Source organism: Bolinopsis microptera, chromosome 2 (genome assembly GCF_026151205.1).
Source record: "Bolinopsis microptera isolate Bmic1 chromosome 2, MBARI_Bmic_1.0, whole genome shotgun sequence".
Lineage (NCBI taxonomy): Eukaryota > Metazoa > Ctenophora > Tentaculata > Lobata > Bolinopsidae > Bolinopsis > Bolinopsis microptera.
Window position 1 is genome coordinate 8,819,731 of NC_087073.1, and position 20,420 is coordinate 8,840,150.

General features: G+C 37.7%; 1 protein-coding gene and 1 long non-coding RNA gene across 2 annotated transcripts in view; both read left to right on the forward strand.

The window, feature by feature from the left end:
- LOC134826204 (coactosin-like protein) overlaps positions 1-20,420 on the forward strand; it is an 89,576-nt gene that overhangs the window by 24,054 nt on the left and 45,102 nt on the right. The window lies entirely within an intron of this gene.
- LOC134811376 (uncharacterized) lies at positions 11,134-15,192 on the forward strand. Its single transcript, XR_010159797.1, has 2 exons — positions 11,134-11,638; positions 11,987-15,192. It is a non-coding gene; the product is annotated as an uncharacterized LOC134811376 (long non-coding RNA).

Consider the following 20,420-nt stretch of genomic DNA (forward strand, 5'->3'; position numbering starts at 1 on the left):
TTTCTCGTTAAGCGGATGATCAGGAAAACAGAAAAAGAGATCGTGAAGGTGAGAAGAAAGGCTTTATTCCTCTCGTACCGGTTGCGGTCAGGGTTGGGGTCATCAGTGAGTTGCGTCCCTACTAACTCAATTTGCCATGGCCATCGAAGTGAGCATGACATATGGCTGATATCATATCTTCTGAGCACATCAGTGAATAAAATACTGGGTGATATTTAAGCGATTATATCTATTGTGATGTTGTAGTGATGAACCACAACAGTGATGTTGTACTGATAATTGTTTTGCTAGGTGCCTACATGATTGTATTTCCTTCAAATGAAAAATTTGTAAAAAACCCAAAAAAACCCAACTCCTACCCTGAAAAAGGTAATACTGGGATTGGGTTTTTTTGGGTTTTTTTGGGTTACACCCCCCCCCCAATTAGTCAGTACAAGTTTATTACCCCTTTAACTTAAAGCTTGGCCAATATAATCTCTTTGTGTTGACGTCTCACTGGTTTCTTTGTCACCCACCGGTTTTACAATATATTGTAATATTTGACTAACTTGTCTAACATTAACTACTCTAGACTTTTCTTTGTTGTAACAGAAAAAGTGTCTGAATTCTGAAAGCTATTTAAAGTAAGCTTGCTATTTAAGATTGCTACTCGAGCCATCTGCTTTTCTTTTCCGTGGTTTTTATTCCTCCTGAGCAGAAATTTAGTTTTTATCATGCTCGGAAGTTCGATGAAGCGTAAATTTTCACGGAAGGAAATGTTGTACAGCTCATATTTCTTTCCGTGGCCGTTGTGCAGATTTGATGAATAATGACAGTCCTGATTGTTGTAAATCCTATTTTCTGAATCGTAACCTTCTAAGAAATGGTAAAAGATAGTGAGTATAATATATTTAGCGTTCTAAAGCTCCCACTAACAAGACCCTTTGTTCGCATTTTAATGGAATAACCTAGATGACTACTAGACTCCACGGCACCAAACCCTCCACGGCCACCGGACATTTTGTGAATTACAATATGCATTCATTTTTGCCAAATGATTAAAGATCGGTCTTTAATCGTCCGATGAATAGGGTTTGCTCTCCGACCACTTATTAGAAGGAGAGATGAAGCAGAAGCATGAGTCCATCACAGATCTAATCTGTGATGTGATTACCGCAGGAGAACACACCAGCAACTGTGTTTCTAGAAACAGAGAAAGAGAGGAAGAGAGAGAGAGAGAGAGAGAGAGAGAGAGAGAGAGAGAGAGAGAGAGAGAGAGAGAGAGAGAGAGAGAGAGAGAAAGTGTAGCTCGTCCTTAATTTTACATATTCCTAAATATGCAACATATATATGTTCTATGTATCCGTATAATTATATTGCGCTACAGTAGTACCTGTTTCCCAGTGCAATACATCTTGCGACGTTAGATCGAAACACCCTTAATGAATATCATTTATCTAGTTCCCTGATTTTGGGTTTATAATACCCTTTTATTTGGCCAGCTGTCATCTTCTTAAATATCTCTCTTTTGCGACCCGTCCGAGTAATGGTCTGACGTTTAAAATTCAAAATCGTAATCAAAACCATTCACAAAGCTAATGTAATTGCATGTTCTATACGATACGAGAATTTCCTTTCGAAGGAAGAGCGGATAGATTCAGATCCAGTTACATCCGAAACAGTAAAATAAAGTCCACACAAAATTTGACATGATCTTCAGCAGCCCTCCTGGCTCAAATACTTTAGCAGCATTTTACTGGTCACATACTTTCTTCATCTTTCAATGTTGATTCTTGTACTTGAACTTATTGTCATAAATAACTCATAATAACTGTGTTTCTTGCTTGTGTGTTTAATGAAGGTGCGGTACCGTTAACCGCAGCCACCGCTACTTCCCTGCACCTTCTACAGCAACTAAATACTTACACAGGAATCTCTTCCGCTCGATCCTGAAGTTCTGCAAGTTTCATACTTCGCATCTCCGATTTGTTCCCAGAGTTTCTAAAAATAGTTCGTCTGGTGATCTACACGTGTCATTAATGACCGGCAGGAGCAGGACTCGCAGTTTGTTACACGTGACATTTGACATGGTACAACTTGTTTTACCGACAATCCCACGCTTTGGTGGCCATTTTTGACAATACCATGGAATCTCAATTATTTGCTCTTTTTGTAACCTAACTATCTTAAGTTTCCGGTCACTATCACGTGACACCACATGACCGTCATATCAGACCTGCTTACTACTCGCTCTGAAGAGAGAGAGAGAGAGTCCTCCACCACAACCCACACTTGTTAACCACAATAGTAAGCACTCTCCTCACCTCCACACTTTGTACTATGTGTGGAGTCAGACAAACTCTTATGTTTCATGGCTCTCTGTGTGTGCTTTCGACTGCGTGGAGCCGGTATGTCGCGCCGCGCTCCTGGTCAATATAGAATAGCTCACTGCTCACGTTTTGAAGTGGAGTGTTGTGTCGAGTACACACGGGTTTGTGTACGCTGTATTCAGGTGGGGACAATAGGTTATATTTAAAAATACTTGCTCATTTAAGATGCATTATTTTGTGTGCCCGCGCCCTATAGGTGTTATGATGCGGTCTATAAAACCGTAAAAACACACACGCAACACAGCATAGAGACTTGGTTTGTTAATGTGTGCGTGTTATTTAAAATATCTAGTTTTTTTTCTTTTATTGTTATGTAACATCACAGCAATGTTTTGACTAAGAGTGCTTCCGCTTTCTGACTTGGGTCCTTGCCAAGTTACTGTCACAAAGCGAGCTGACATAAAACCTGTCAGAGCCTCAAAGTGCTCGTTTTTCCGTCCAAAAAACAGAATTGTTACTTGTTGAAATTTGTATAGTGACGTAACTTTCCCGTAAAGTTTTAGTCGTCTTAGTGTGCTAGTCACTCTAACTGCGTATATCAGCTATGTCTAGAGGCGTTACTGCTAAATGGACTAGCTGTTTCAGATCCTGTACCATATCTATAAATATAGTGCACGATCCTGTACCATATCTATAAATATAGTGCACGATCCTGTACCATATCTATAAATATAGTGCACGATCCTGTACCATATCTATAAATATAGTGCACGATCCTGTACCATATCTATAAATATAGTGCACGATCCTGTACCATATCTATAAATATAGTGCACGATCCTGTACCATATCTATAAATATAGTGCACGATCCTGTACCATATCTATAAATATAGTGCAAGATCCTGTACCATATCTATAAATATAGTGCACGATCCTGCACCATATCTATAAATTTTTATATAGTGCACGATCCTGCTCCATATCTATAAATATAGTACACGATCCTGCACCATATCTATAAATATAGTGCACGATCCTGCACCATATCTATAAATATAGTACACGATCCTGCACCATATCTATAAATATAGTGCACGATCCTGCACCATATCTATAAATATAGTACACGATCCTGTACCATATCTATAAATATAGTGCACAATCCTGCACCATATCTATAAATATAGTGCACGATCCTGCACCATATATAATCTATAAATATAGTGCACGATCCTGCACCATATAATCTATAAATATAGTGCACGATCCTGCACCATATCTATAAATATAGTACACGATCCTGTACCATATCTATAAATATAGTGCACGATCCTGCACCATATCTATAAATATAGTGCACGATCCTGCACCATATCTATAAATATAGTGCACGATCCTGCACCATATCTATACATCTATTTAAGTATAATATGTTCCATACCACACCCACTATCTAAATAGCATCACCTAGCTACAATATTACCAGATAATGTTTCTTGAGACGTGGAGTGCAGAACACACAGATCGTCAGAATATCTTATATCCTATATCTAATAATAATATTTGCAATATTAGTAATACATATCTAATCTCCTGTCATCGATACATTAAACTAAACCCATCACTGAGTTAACGGAGTGGTATTCCATGTGTCAAACTCTGTTATAACTGTACTACCTCGAGATCTTGTACCGTGTACCCACGAGTCTGGAACTGGTGGGTGGTGGTACTCGTTATATTTACTGTCGTTGTTAGGAGCGTGTTGAGAGTTGAGGTATCTTGCTGTGCTCGTTACGAGTCCATAGCCTGGGTTTTTATTCGAAACCTTAACATGTGTTTGAGTGCTTACTTGACTAAAATTGTGTGGTCTGTTTGTTTCATGCAGCAAGACTCCTAAACTGTGTTGCATCTAAAAACTGAGTTTGACTCTTCCTGTTCAGCCCTGTAATCTACCCTCCTAATTTACCATCCCTCAATTCATTTTGTTAGATTTACTGCTTTTATTCCGACTCAACAAGCCCTTTGAAGGAGACGTTACAATTCCGCTGCTATACACGATAAAGCTCGCCCATACATACAGTCTCGTGCCGAATATTCCAGAACATGACTTTAAATGGCAGTACGACTAACTCCGGACCCCCCCCCCCCCCCCCCCCCGTACATTGTCTCCCCACCAAGTGCGTTCATAAGATCATTGTTTCTACTGATCCTGTGAGGTACCAACTCCTTCAATACTCACAACTTATTAAGATACATTATTATCAGAGTTACGATATATATAATACTGAGACTCCCTCCTCCACGGTCTCCTAGACTCAGACGTATAATATATATAAGTCTAACTCGCGAGGCTACAGTGAGCTTGAGAGCTATCTTTGTGAAAATTAGACGCAATGAGTATACAGGAGAACACGCCGTAAATAGACAACAAATGAATTGATCTTCTCGAAATGAGTCAACCTAATCCCCACTACTTACGTATCACATATATTGTGTATACTATATTATTATCTTTTATATTCTTCGGTGGTACATGTAAGGCCAGGCCCGGGCATGTCCCCATTGCCTCACTCTCTCGTCCAATGATCGTCAAGAATTTCCGCTGTGGTCAGTGATACGTGTGGTGTGATACGTGTACTTACTTATATATATATATATATAATATATAATACAGGTATAATATATAATATAATATATAATCTAGGTATAATATACCTGTATAATATACCTGTATAATATCTCCCTTCTCACTCTCTTGTGGCCGGGGATATGATTAGTGGGAGTTAGACAACTTAACTCAAGTGTTAACTTACTCTCGCATACTCCTCTTCCTACCCTACCTTACGTGGGACTCATTGTAACGCTGTGATACGTCCTGAAAATATAATACGGCATATTTTATAATTGTTATGTTTCATGTGTTCAGCGATACGATATATAGGTAACTTAATAGTGACCTGAATCATTCTTGTATCAGTATTACCAGTACATACTACCTGAAATATATGTAATGACCCAGCTAACATACTGAATCGTTTCTCCTATATGAGAGCTGTATTCTAGACTTAATTGTTTAAAAGTAGACTGTTAATTACTGGCTCTCTCGAATACAGAGGAATATACTTGAACTTTAAAGAGTTTGTGAGTGACCAGAGCTCCTTAAACGTGTGATTTCCATGTTCAGCGAGGTAGAGTGAGCACATCATGACATGTGTTTAGTCGGACTAGGATCCAAGTCTAGTTTACCGTTACTTTCCGGGTACAATCTCGTGTTGGTTATCCGCCCCAGACGCAGTTACTGCCTCATCTTCTTTCTCTTGTATTTTTACTTGACCGAGATTGTTCGGTAAGATACCAGACTACTAGACAGATGTTAGATGCGAGGCTACTGGACCCAGGCCATGTTATTCTTGGCTCAAGTTCATGAGTCAGGCACGTTAGGAAACAACCTGCCGATTGAACTGAATCAGGGCTTAACATAACTTTCAGCTGGGTTCACCGGTTCATGCTTACCATAACCCGGATCTCCATAAAAAATTACAGCTTATTCTGCCTACCTCCCTCTCATTTCATGTTTTGATTAGAGGGCGGGTCCATTCTAAATATTCCTATCGATATCAACACTGCATGAAGCACGGCTGACTACTGTCATTTATATATCTTCAAAAACGATCTTCCGTCTAGATCCTTTGAGCGCCGGCTTTCAAATCCTAGACTTATCCGTCTACCCCAACAAAATATATCTAAAGTCTTTCGTCTGACATATATCTCATCAACGCAACAAGTCTATTTTGGACTGGCTCGTTATTCTGGCTAGCAGCAGCCTTTTAACACGTTCCATTTATCAACACCATTAACATTTAAATTTAATTTGCACCGCTCCATATATCTGTGTTGATTGGCGTTTGTTTGAGGCACTTTCATTAGTCAGCGAGGAGTAGACTATCAATTTAAGATGTTGGATAAAACAATTGGCTGAACTCCGTTCCTTATTCATTCGTCAGCGTTTATGTAAAATTATCACATGTGAATCAGCCTTTTTGAGATTATTTGTGTCTTTGAAATTATTAAAAGTTTTGGCTTTGTTGAACTATTTTACCTATTTGAAATTATTAAAATGTTTGGCTTTATCAAAGTATTTTACCCCTTTGATGTGGTGAACTGTTGATATTTAAACAAATATATTTTTCGCGACACTCGTGATCGTACTCGCTGCACCCAGTTAGTGTAATATTATATTATCTGCAATATATTGCATCAAGAGTCAGGATGACTCATCGTCACTGGACCCCTGTTAAGATTTATTCAAAGATGTCCAGTGCCGATAGGTTGCCAAGTTTTATTTTTACATTGTCAGTACTGTGATTTGCAAAATTTGATACGGTGCCAAGTCTTGTCTTTATTGCGCCTGAGTCAATGATGTTAATTTGTGTCCTTGATAAAGTGCCAGGTTTTCATCTTATTGTGCTTCTGTATAGATTACAATACACCCCCTCCAGAAAGATAGAGTCTAAGGGTGGGGCATTTTTGTAGCTCAGGCAGAGAGCCCTGTATTAGGTGTTTCGGGGCGCCACTTCTTTGCGTTTTTACTTTGCTTAGAGCAATGTTTGTGGAGATACTTTGGTGCTGCTAGTCGTCAAATGGGTCATGATGAAGTATTGGTATTTAAAGTTGCATTATTTGGTTGTGTGTGAAGCATGTCTAGCCTGCTCAGTGCTCCTAGCTAACTAAGCCTGACTCCCTCCTACTATTGCTGCTTATTACCGTTTATTATTATGTGCTTGTACTACTTCTTGTTTGCTTTATTGGGCGTGCCTATTGCTGTCTGGGTGATTCTGATCTAAATATGTATTTAGAATCATGTGCCATACTTCGTTATGCATTGTATATGTTAATTGCCAAATCGTTTCCTAATCGATTTCGTCGTAAATATATCTTTTGGTCTTCAGTTTGACCGAATTTGCCGGCAGCAGCAGCAGTGCTGCAAAAATTGAGTATGTTATGTTGAGAATGTTGAGTGGTAGTAGCATTTGTTGCAATTTGTAAGCTTCATAGTGCAGTGCTACCTGATTACTGTCTATTACTGTATAAGTTATTATGTAGCTATAAATTGGTCTGTCTATCAGTAAAGTGGAATTCTTAAATTTCTATGCCGCTAAATTCATATACCTAATTTTGACATGCAGTAACAATATTCCTATCATGATGGTATTTCGTTTTAAGACGGATTAATTGATAAAATTTAGCAGAAGTACCCGAACTAGGAATGCTGGGTGTCACTAACAAGGGTTTAATGTTCATGTCTGCCTCCTGAAAAATAAATTGGGAAACCCACACTGTTATATTTCATGAAAGCAGTCTAGCCAGTCCTCTCTCCTTCATATGGTAGTTTGTCTGAGGTTTCATTCACTAAGATTTAACATGACCCACCAGAATTTGTAATTACCACGGACGTGTTATCTAGGTTCCGTATGTGTTGAAATTATTGGAGCTTTTATTGGAAAGCGATTAAACTTATTGCGATTCAGAGCAAGGGGAAACGAGTTTTTGCTGTTTCTGAAAATGTCTGATTTATCTTGATGCAGGTTCACGGGCTGTTTTTGCTATTTTCTAATGCAGCAAAATCAAGAATGTAATTATATGCCTCAACTCTCCACTCGCCTAATTGTCTTGCTGTAGCTCTTTTGTAGAGACAATGGTCACATTATACATACTCCGTGCCGGTTCTTATACTCCAACCTAGTTTTACATTCTTATTTACCCATGTTGTGTCCCGTTGTTCAGCAGGAATTCTCCTCGATGTTCCCGTCATACATTTAATTCGTGAAGAATTTAGCCGGATATTTTACGTGTCATGACACGATTCGGAGCGTGTTTGTGTTTATCAGGTTGAAAGGTTTCACCCCTCATATTACGAGCTCACTCTCTCTCTCTCTCTCCCGGAGCTTATTTCCATACTTAACACTTAGAACTTGAATCAGGGACCGGTATTTTATAACGTATCATACTCTGGGTATTTCTTGTCATTTACTTCGCGCGTTTTGAAGGGTTTCAACTCAACTAGTTACCATCATATAGTATGTAGTTGTAATTTTACTCCTGCTCACTTTCTCGCTTCTTTCAGTTTTTATGTTTAAATCTTTAAGAAACACTGGCGGAACTTTCTCGTTAACTTGATATAGAGGCTCCGTGTAATTTTGATACTATTTATAAATCGTCAGCATGTTGCTATACTCCGTATAATATAATATATTGTGTTAGAGAGCACAGTGCACCGTGTGCTGCAGTGCTCGTGAAATTTTAGTTATCTTGCACTGATTCACTATTTCTACGTCATCAAATTTACTTTATATCGACTAATAAATATCTCTGCAGCTAGGTATATCATGGCACGTACCCTGATCGACTGGTTAAAGATAGCTAAAGGTTTACAAGTCTATCAAGATAACAAAGATCTGGATATTTCTGATATTATCTCCTCTAGCAGCAGTGACTCTTCAAGAAAACTTGCTCACCACAGTTTACCCCGTTTGTGTAATCTCAGCTCAGAATGCTTGCCAACACTAGAAATCATTCTTAATCACCCAGCCGTTAGTAAAGATGATGTTGTGATAACAGACCAAGATACGGTTCAGATTTTAGTCAAGTTTGACCTGGATGTCAGGATAACTGTTGATTTATCTAGTGGAAAATGTTTCAGTGATCCTTATTTAGATTCGCTGAAGGATGTTGACAGCTTACTCGCGGCTTTAGAAGATCCGCACCATGTTAAAGTGGTTACTCGACCGTGAAGACCGTTCCAAATAGTGGTTGGAGCTCAGTCTGGGATGTGTCGAGAAAGGTTTCTCTGAGATTTAAAACCTTCTTACCGTATACGTCAAGTTTATTTGTGATCTATGTATTCTTCCTTGCTCTTTGTGGGGCCGATCCTAGCAGTTAAAATTCGGGCTCCGTAATCGATTATGTTGCAATCTTGTTAGCCTCATAACCTTGCGCGGCGCAGAGGGGTCTTCTTCAGTTGTCAGCATTTAGAACACATGCAGCGCAAATAAAAAGCTGCTAACCTTGAGCATTTGCACGTACGTTTTTTATTCCGATTCGATCCTCTGAGAGTTGATCTCTGCTGAAATCTGAATCTTATGTTATATTCTAAATGGTTTACAATTTCTTATGTAACCCATGCTCCGCTTCAAGGGCATATGAAAAGATTGCTTAAACAACCTTCTTTTTTTTCATGTTATCGTTTATTTTATCTGTTGCGTTTGAATGCTCTCTTAGGTTTCATCTAAATACTGTGGTATTTAGATGTTCCGTTTTCCGTCTTTTTACAAGGCCAAAACATTAAATCACGATGGATTATTCTTTCCGGCTTTCTGTGAGAATTCCAGATGAATAACAGTTTTAGTTTCAATACTCTATGACTTAAACCTATTGGATATCATATTTATCGGTCGACCTATCAGCAAGCGTTACATTAAACCATAACTTTATGAGCCTCGCACCTTTTGAATTCATTGTATTATAAATTACGTGACATTAATTGTTATATTTCATTGTTATTAATTTCGGCATTGCCTTGCTTCGTATTTATAAGGTTGCTATTGTAGGCGTGTCGCCCTAATCTTAGATTATTTAAGTATTTAACTAATTTCATCATGAGTTTTCACCTAGATAGTTCGATTCATTACATATATTTGGGCTGCAAGGTCATTAGGATTTGCCAAAGATTATTGCATTTCATTGCCTATGAAACCATGCATCATAATTAGGGAGCCCAAAATAAACGAATCACTTTTCGGTCATGTGTCTTGTTTTATTGTCTGATATTGGTTCATTCGATGCTTACACAATTTATGTGCGACCTTTTGTTACTATCTTCATGGATCATAATCACTATTTCGGCCTATGTGTTCTTGAATTACCTACTTAGGCTTGGTAACATTGTTAACAATCTTGTTACAGGTCCACTGAAAGGGGGTTTTCTATTTGAAGTTTATCAATCCCGTTTAAAGGTGTAAATTAACTTTGATAAGTTGCCTAAGTAGTCGTTGTATCTGCAAGATGAAATGATATGAATAGACAATTTACATTTATTTACACAAATTGGGACTAAACACAACAGTCCATTTTACGTATTAAGGTTTCCTTTGATTTGCTCAAAGATAATATTTGCAGTATGATTGGTTAACGAAAAATTAGGACAGGAGCTTCGTCCAGATTTTTCGTCAGCAAAATTTCTCTGGCATAAATCTATTTGAGAAATTTCTTTGCTGTCTTTCACTTTTCGTTTACAGCACTCGACCAGCCTCAATGCAGACGTGACTAAAATTTTGCGTTTCAGTTACTGTCGAGTTCATTGTACACCATTTGCTGAATTATATGTTATTATATCTGTCTGAGCCTAATTGTGAATTGGTTCGAGCCATCGAACGAGATAATTTGATCAAACGGTTGAATGACTTTGTGTGCATCTCCCCAATTTTATATAACTCAATTGTGCGATAATGTTGCTAAATACTATATACTTTGTCATGCTTATTCAATGACTTGGTCTGCAGCGGATGGCACTTCATTTCATGCCTAAAGTTTATATTTTCTGTACCGTTTCACACATGATATATTGCTATATTTTGTGCACGTTTAATAGTTTCTATATTTAGGTAGACATGAAATGTGGTTGGTATAAGATAAGATGCCGGACACAGCATTCATTTTAATAACTGATATATTCACATTCCGGTAATTTTATCAAGTATTTTTATTCTTAATTTTTTCCACAATTTGTATGATTTTACAAATCACCTAACATGTCCACCCCTTCTAGAATGGCCCAGGGCATCCATCCTGGATAATGAACTGAAATGAGACTGATGTGCAAGAAACTATGTTTACCTGGCTTATGCCGTTTTTTCTGCTGAGTGTATCATTTGGAGCATGTCCGGACCCGGCGCACATCGCGTGTGTCGGTACATCCTGTGAGTCAGACAGAGACCCGGGGTGTTGTCCGAACACATGTGGAACTTTGACACTTATCAATGAGATCGTATCCCTGTCGAGAATCACACGGGAGGCTGGGGATTGCCCAGATGAGGAGGAGGGTAGCATACAGCCTGATGGCTGTAAGGTTTGTGTCTGTAAATATAACAGAAGGGAGTGTATATACAAAGGTTGTAAAGCCTGTATGGTGGTCAGTGAAGGAAACACTACGAAGTACAACCACGGAGAGAACTTCGGCTCGGGATGTCTGCAATGCACGTGCAAGGACGGCGAACTTGACTGCAATCATACGAAGTGTGTGGCCTGTGATCATGGGGGGAATTCCACTATGTAAGTTTATTTTTATAACTTACCAAACCCTTTTGGAGCAGATTTTTTGCAACTAAATTACAGCTTCTTTAATTTACCGTCTAACATAATTATATATTATAAAAGTTAGCAACATGCCGGATAGGAGCATTATTTAGTTATTTACGAGTTGCATTTTACAAAGATGAGTGTTTAAAAGTTCTTATTATCACGTTGTTTCCTTTGTCGCTAAAACGTGATATTAACGTGATAATAATCAGACATCTTGAACACTCATCATTGTCTACTTAAAATTGTTTTATTTTTATTACGTAGTCACAATGAGAAAAGTTCGACCCCATATTAACCCTCACTCCAGTATCTCCCTAGGTCTGGTCAGAAGAAGGTATTCGGGTGTGGAACGTGCGAGTGTTTCGACGGACAGTGGACCTGCAATGAAGCATGCGGAACAAATTCCGCTCAGGGCCAACTCAGGTGTGGCCCTGGCTTTTTGCTATCCCTGGTGTTGCTGAGGCACCTGGCACTTCACATTTTCTAGGTTTAGGATTGACAGACATTTTAACCACATTTGTAACTATTTTTAGCTAGCTTTAAAAGTTGAATATTTTATGATCTCTTGAGTATACAATTCCTGAGAATTTAAAACTGAGATAGTTTCACCCTGATATTTATCTCTAGTTATTATGGTTCCAAGCACCTCTGTTAAGTGACAGCTTTACTTGATATTAAAGTTGTTCTCTCCATGGAACAGCAAATTAACTGTTAAAGCGTCGTATTTCTGAATAGAAGGCCTGAAGTAATTAATTAATTAGTTAATTACAAACTTTGCAATAGTCGCACGTGGATCGTGTTGGCACAGCCCCAATTTTGTACTGGCCTATCATTCAGATTATGATGAGACTTTCAGTTGGTTTCTATACATACGAATTTTGATTTGATTTTTCGTTGTTATACATACACGAATTCATGATATAACTAATTTGCTGCATTTTGGTATAACAGTCAACACTGTAAAGAAAATCTTTTTTGGAAAATAACTCAGTGGCTTTAACCGCACTGGCTTATTTGAGAATTTCATGATAACTCTCCGTATGATTGGATAAAATAATTGATTTAATGATGATCTTATTAGTTCATTTTTGCTGTATATTTGGCGCAGAAGATTTATTAGGTAGAATAATTTGCACCGGGCCTCTGTCTTAGCGATCGCACGGAAACACAGGATTTCCCGACTCGAATTCCCTCAACATATTTTTTAATTCCTTCCTCCTTATGATCGCATAGCAGATTAATTGTCTATATATGATACATAGATTCAATAATAATTGTAATATTTATTTTTCGAACATTTAGGTAAATGAAATTTACAAAAGTGATTTTTTACGTAAAATGTATCCAGCGATTGGCTGTTAGAACTATATTTAGTATATCGGTATAGGGGGGCAACCCCTCTATAGATGCTGGCAAGATGTTATATAAAGTACAGTGTACCGCAGAGCTTCCTAACAGTGCAAGAAAATATACACATTTCTTTTTTTCTGAACTCTTGCTTCGAATTTGCAGCCACGAATGTTTTACATTATTTTAAAGACCGCAATAGCGCTCATAAATCTGCCTGTAATGAAATGTTTGGTATTATAAGTGCTGTTTGGTATTTAAATAAAGATCTAGGTCCATGTTGATCAATGTTTAAATACTGGATCCTCCTACGATGTGGCCAGACTGGCAGCTATCTTCTCGTGGCTGCCCATTCATTTATTTGACCGTGTCGTTTTTGGGCCTTGTGTTTGATGAATTTTGGATGAGGGTGTCTAGGAAAATATTACGGTACGTAATCTGCAACCTAAAAGTATATATACGTTTTTACACGCTAGGTTTCGTATCAAGTTAAGAAAATGTTATATTTCTAATTGGACAGAGATTGGATTGGAAGAACGTTATTGGTCGTATATTTCCTAAATCAAACCTTCTAGAACGTGTTCCAAAAATTATAGGACAACTTGAAACGGTCCATGCTCCTCACTACAGATTGTGGAGCTTACAGGTTGAAATGTAAAAAGTACCTTAACATCTGCCAATTCTGCGGCAGTTGCTTTTGTATTATGAAAAAAAGCTTTATTCAACCTCCCAAGTTTCAAGTTTTCCTAAAATACTGTTTTGACCAATAGAGAAGGATGCTTTAAATATTGAAATTAATATTAAAGGTTGATTATTTTTGGTTTTTGCCAAATTTCGATGGTGATGCATGTAAAATGACAAATGTCATTGTCTCTTTGATTTGAGAAAGTTGCGTTTGTAGAAATTTGGCAAATGTACCAAGCATAATAAGCCTCAGTAGCTTGTTGGATTTACCGAATTGTTTAGAAGATATAGGATTTAGATAGAACCGCAAGCCGTTACACGCTTCAAGCGACAGTATTTTTGGGTATTGCATTATGTGAAATACATGCAATTTCATCTTAAGTAAATGATTTTTCTCCGACTTATGCCTTGTGGCTAGTTAATTATATGCTTTGGTCTATCCGCAGCAGTTTCCGGGCGAACGTCCCTGCTATTTCATGACAAAATAATTTTACAGAAAATGTAAAAGGATAGCGTCATAAATGCCTGTTGTCTCAGTAGTGCCCAGCCCGTCTTTCAAAGAGGAGGTTATCAGGATTAAACCATCAAAGGGTAGTGAAAACTCTTAGCTTAAGCCTGGCCGGATTTATGCGTCCTCGGAATTTGAAGAAACCTTTCACAAACTACGTATTAGCCGCCCAGGGGAGGAAGCGAGAAATTGCTTAATAACAAAAATTACTATCTTTTGCTAAATTTTGCATGATTCAAAGTTTAGTTATTATATTGATACTAACAGTTTAACACTGTATATGTCAGTACTCTAGTATTTTATAGATAAAATACAAAAATTGCTAATTTTTTAAATGGGGGAGAGGTGTGACACATGCTTACCTATTACAGTAGGGTGGGGGTTCTCTCTGAAATATCCAAAATCCGGCTTACCTAATATATGAACAATAATAGGTTGTCATATGATGTTGTACAGCGCATACCCTATTGTCAAATTATTCAGAAAGTGTCGTTTAACATCATGTTCTCTGACACGTGCTGATTACGATTGATAGGAATGTAAAATTTTCAAGTATTTGCCCTAATTTTCCTAATTTTGGGGTGAGTGATTCTCAATCGACTATTGTGTGCTGACAGATCCATTTTAGGCGCTACTGAGACCGGGCAATATTAGGGACTATATTTTGAAAGTACAAAAACACCACATGGTTCCTTCATAAAGATATATTAGAAAATCCCTTAAATTATTATCGGTATTCGATTTTAAAATGAAAGCAATATTTTAGAATTGATCCTACGAAAACGGTTCAGTCTGATGCTATGTTCGGCCGAAATGGGTCCTTTTACAGAGAACAACATTCCGATAAATGAGGAATTTGAATTTTGAACCATTTTCGATTCACAAATATAATTAATTTTGAATTGCTTTAAAGTGCGATTTTGGCATTAAGCCGAGGTATTGTGAGATCAAACTTTGGCAATTATTTTCAACATTACACAATGTATTTGGTTGTTTTACTTTTACTGTTGCAATAAACGCTTGATAGAACATCCTAAGCCATAACTAAAAACGTGACGTTGACCTTATCAGTAATCTGATTACCTCTGTCTACGTTTCTAGGAGACTGAGGTCTACTAAAACCTCTCTTAAGTAAAAGAAGGCATTCCTTGATAAAAATCCTCTCCCAGGTTTAGGAATGTAATCGACATTTTTATGATGCAAGCTAGCACACAATCAACTAAACATATCCAGTGGCAGATTATTAATATATTGATATTATATTATACATTGTTGATACGCAGGAATATATTATGACAAAACCAATATCACGGCAACATAACTTGAACTAGTTAATTCGTTGGCATACGTTGCATGCCACTTTTCGATATTTGGGATACGTAACATGTATCAATTTATTCGGCAATTGCGGGCCATCCTGTTGTAGCGCGATGCGTTACTGTGCCGCGCCGCGCACTCAATAAGGCTTCTCACAGCGACATCTGGCTAGATCGGCGAGATGCGCTACTGTGCCGCGCCGAGCTGCCATGAACTGACATCGTCAATTAAGCCACCCTGTAGTTACTGTACTGGTGTTCTATCAAAACCACGGAGAACAGTATATATGATATATAGAACTTATCCACTCAATAGCCTGTGAGATTTAAAAAATAAAACTAGAAACTACTGACACTACTGGGCGGCGCTCAACCTGTCATTCCGCCGAATCTCTAAATCTAATGTTTATGAACATTATAGCCTGGGGTCACTGACACTGTAATTGTACTATTTACCTAGCTTCCTAGTCCATTTCTCACTCCTCTCAGGCGGAAAGCTTGAAAAGAGCGCCGCGCACAGGGATTGAGCCAGGTAATGAGGTAATTGTACTATATGACCATTAATTGACGATGTCAATTCCAAATTCTTCGCAGCTCGGCGAGGCCCAGTAACGCATTTCGCTGATTTAACGAAGGTTGCGGTCCAGTTATAACAATCAACAATGATTCAATTTCGGCTCATAATGATCAGGCCGCATAAAACGTAGAGAAAAGAGTTTTCCAGGGGGAAAAGGGAGGCAGGCCATAATTATAGATTAAATTACGTAATTTTGCTGTCAGCAGTCAGGAGGGGTTGGTTCTTGATTAAATTTGATTACGGAGGGGGGAGGGTGTAAAAATTGCTAAACTATTGATTATGTAATATGTGAACGACCCCATACAATTAAATAATGTCCTGCGCAATTATATTTATAATTTCACACTTGATTGACGCGGACGCGCGGACGATGTCAATTTTTCGTAGCTCGGCGTGGCCCAGTCAACCAGTGGTTGATGGTGCATTTTGTCAATCTTACGAAGTATAAAATTGGTTGTAAGTAAAGTGTAAGTAAAGTGGTTGGAAAAAGCTTGATACATGTTTTGTATCCTTCGAAAAGTGGCATGCAACGTATGTCAAGTAAAAGCATTGTTTGATGCGTGGTGAGGGGGGATTCCAGATTCGAAATCAGCGTCCAAAAATACACCGATCAAGATTATTTTTACACCCTCATGGCCTTATCGCAAGAATTTTCTTAAAATTTGGGCTTACCTTGGGACCTCAGGCTATAATGTTCATAAACATAGAGATTAGGCGGAATGACAGGCTGAGCGCGGCCCAGTAAATTTGGGCAAGCAATTAAGATGTTAGTGGGAGCGCGTTGCAATCTTTTTTCGCCTACGGCTGGGCGGCCGAAGTGCACGCTTCGCGTACGCACGAGAGAGTACAGGTATACAAGGAGAGATACACTAAAAAGAAAAGGTGTACAACTGACAACGTGTAACAATCATATAGGTAAGCAGCACATTTTTTGGAAACTCTACAGTTTAAATTTTAGCCATTTTATATTATCATATGTTTGATGTTTACGTACTTTAATATGATGTATAAACATAAAGTAAAATTAAATGGAATTGTAATTCAACTTGAAAAGTTATAAATAAAAGTTATTATTATAATTTTAGTTATTAATTACAAGTTTACAGACAGCGCCAATTCCTATGCGCGGCGCTTTTTTGTTTGGAGTTCATCGTGAAGAGAAACCAGCAAAAGACTAGTATTACACATTAGCTATGCAAAATATCAGTATGGTGCATTACGCGAAAAACCAATGACTAGAATCGAGCGCTGGTTTCTGTGAATCAAGAATTACTTTTTTCATGTCGCTATTGCTTGTGGTAAAGCAATCGTATGTTGTACATACTCGGTGCAATCAGTCCTTGGATGAGCCAAGGATGATTAAGGTTATACTGGCCTCACGTTGTAGGCCCGCCGCGCAAGAGTGCGTGGCTGTATCCAGTATCGTGGATACTGGATTTCGCCCCGATACTTCCACTAAGTAAAATGACAATGGGGGGTCACCACGTGATACAAGGTTATACGTGCATTTAACTGGAAGGAGATCTTATCAAAAGCTCCTGAAAACGATCCCTTCAGTACACTTAGATGGAGCGACCGTAAGTACATGCGGTAATCTGTCATGAATAGCTAATTCGTGAGGATCATGCTATTGGATGTGATGACACTAAAAATTTGTACAGTTTATGGTGCAGGAACATGGAACATTTACACCAATAGTCCTATCAACAACAGGTAGAATGGGAAGAGAAGCAAATACGTTCTTCAAAAAGTTAGCTGATAGAATGTCTAGAAAATCAGGCCAAAGATACAGTGAAGCGATGACTTTTATTATGAAAAGAATAAGATTTGACTCATAAAGAACGACAATTATTGCTCTTAGAGGAGAAAGAGGGATAAAAAGTGGCAGTATAGTTAAGATATCAGATTTAGATATTAATTTAGAGCCAACAAATTGAATTGGCTACTTTTACTACTACAACAAAGGGTTTTATGAAATTTTCTAAGATTTTTTATTGAATTTTTATATAGAATTTTATATAGGGTTATTGTTATATTATGTGTATATTGTTTGAATAATTTCCGTTTATGGTGCAGTACAGTGACACTTCGTTTTAAATTGATAATATGCTGATAATTTCGGGTGTCAACTACCTGATTTATTTGTCCCTAAGCTGGTTTAATAGAAATATGAGCATTAGTTGTTATTGATTTTAAAATTAATCTAGAAGAATTTAAAAAGACTAATAATTTAGTAGACACAGGCAACTTTTGGGAAGTGTCAAATATAGTTTTAGCAAAAATAGAGGGTGTAAATTATATCGAAAAGAAAAAGCAACAAGTCCAATATTTATATAAAAATCCGTGTGTTGCCAAGAGAAAGGGAATAAATATCTCATGAATTTGTTTTTATTTATTTATTTTTTAAATTAACGGTTTTTAACTTTTAAAACTTTTTTATATGTAAATAAATTACGACAATTATGTTAGTTATAGAATTTGTTTGTTTTTAAATGACGAAGGCTGTGAAATGTTCACAGTTCTGATAATGAGGAAATCAGAAAGAATGTTTAAAACTAGTGATGATGTTTATGTCATTATTCTTAATCTAATCTAATCTTAGTTATACGAAAGAAAGAATATTCAAACAATATACACATAACATAGCAATGGCCAATTGGCTGACTATAAGGTCATGGCCTGAACAAACAATTTTTTTTAATAGTCAAGTGATGCTAAAGCAGAGCACAAATGTGTAATAAGTTAATAGATAAAAATATCTAATCTTAGTTATTGATTTGTTTAAACAGCTTTCTGCTATACCAAATCACTAATTTGACAGTTGAAAATTGAAGGGAGGATAGGGATTTAAGGACAGGATGTATTTAATAATTTATTTCAATATATTGATAGTTGTGATGATCTTATGCATCATTATGTTCCGGTTTGATTTGATTTTATATTCGGCTCGTAGGCCTAACCCCTACAGCCAGTATAGTGGCACGGAGCACATTTGAACGAACATTCTTTGATGTCTGTGTTACCCACCCCAACTCACCCACATATGACAAAAAAGATATGGAACAGATCTATAAATCTCATGAAATGAGGAAAATGAAAAAGTACAACAACAGAATCATCCAGGTGGAAAAAGGCACCTTTACCCCACTTATATACTCAACAAATGGCAGATGGGGTGCACAAGCCACAAGATACCACAAGAGACTCGCTGAAAAACTATCCCAGAAGAGAGGAGAAGACTATGCGGCTATTATGTGTTACATGCGCACCAGGATTAGATTCTCAATCCTCAGGAGCACCCTGATAGCGGTCAGGGGTGAGAGAGGGAGACGGCAATCGTATACATTGCCAGTCAGTGTAACTTCGTTTAACTTGATACCTGCCACCATGGACTATGAATGTTTCTAGACACTATCTTTTTGATATTGAGATATTGGTATCTCAGATCACGTGTACATCGTTCCTTTTTTATGACACAGTAATTTATTGACACTCACAGCTATAATTTTAATCATTGAATCAGTATTTTTATCTGTGCTCTGCGTAATGCATCACATGAATCAGTTTTTTAATCTATTAACTTATTACACATTTGTGCTCTGAGCTGCTTTAGCATCACTTGACTATTTAAAAAAATTGTTTGTTCAGGCCATGACCTTATAGTCAGCCAATTGGCCATTGCTATATTATATGTATATTGTTTGAATATTCTTTAGTATAGTGGCACGGAGTGGTTTACGGTTACTTTAAGGACACATCTCAGGCCACCCCAACTCTGGGAGAAAAAAGGGGGCCCCCAACCCATGTAGGCAAGACACCTCACAGCAGCTCAGGTAGACCAAAGTGGCTCTTGCTTGTGAAAGGTGCATCAACTAACCGCCGAAGCCGTGGGTTAGGAGTCCCCCTGGGATCATTTCGTCCGTAAAAGTTTACATGATATAAAGCTACATTAAATTATCTATGAAATTTACATAAACAAACGAAGGAGACCTCATAGCTTGTCTTCTGAGGGATGAGATTGAAAGATACGTCATTCAGTCCAAGATGCTGGGCTTTTTGTCTTCCTCTGTGTCAGTGCTATGAGTGTGCTTCATAGCAGATCAAATCTGAATCGTGTTCTGATGTGATTTTTGACCTGGCTCTTAGCTTCTTTTTAGTGGTCAGCTATCATCTCAGAGATATGATCTATGAGCACAGTGCAGAGCGGTCCCATTCCTCCTGTTGTTGTAAAGACTAGTGGGACAAAGGACCCTTTCTCTGACTGAAGTACCCACTTCTCTAATATTTGATTTAAACATTATATAATACTATTTATATTCT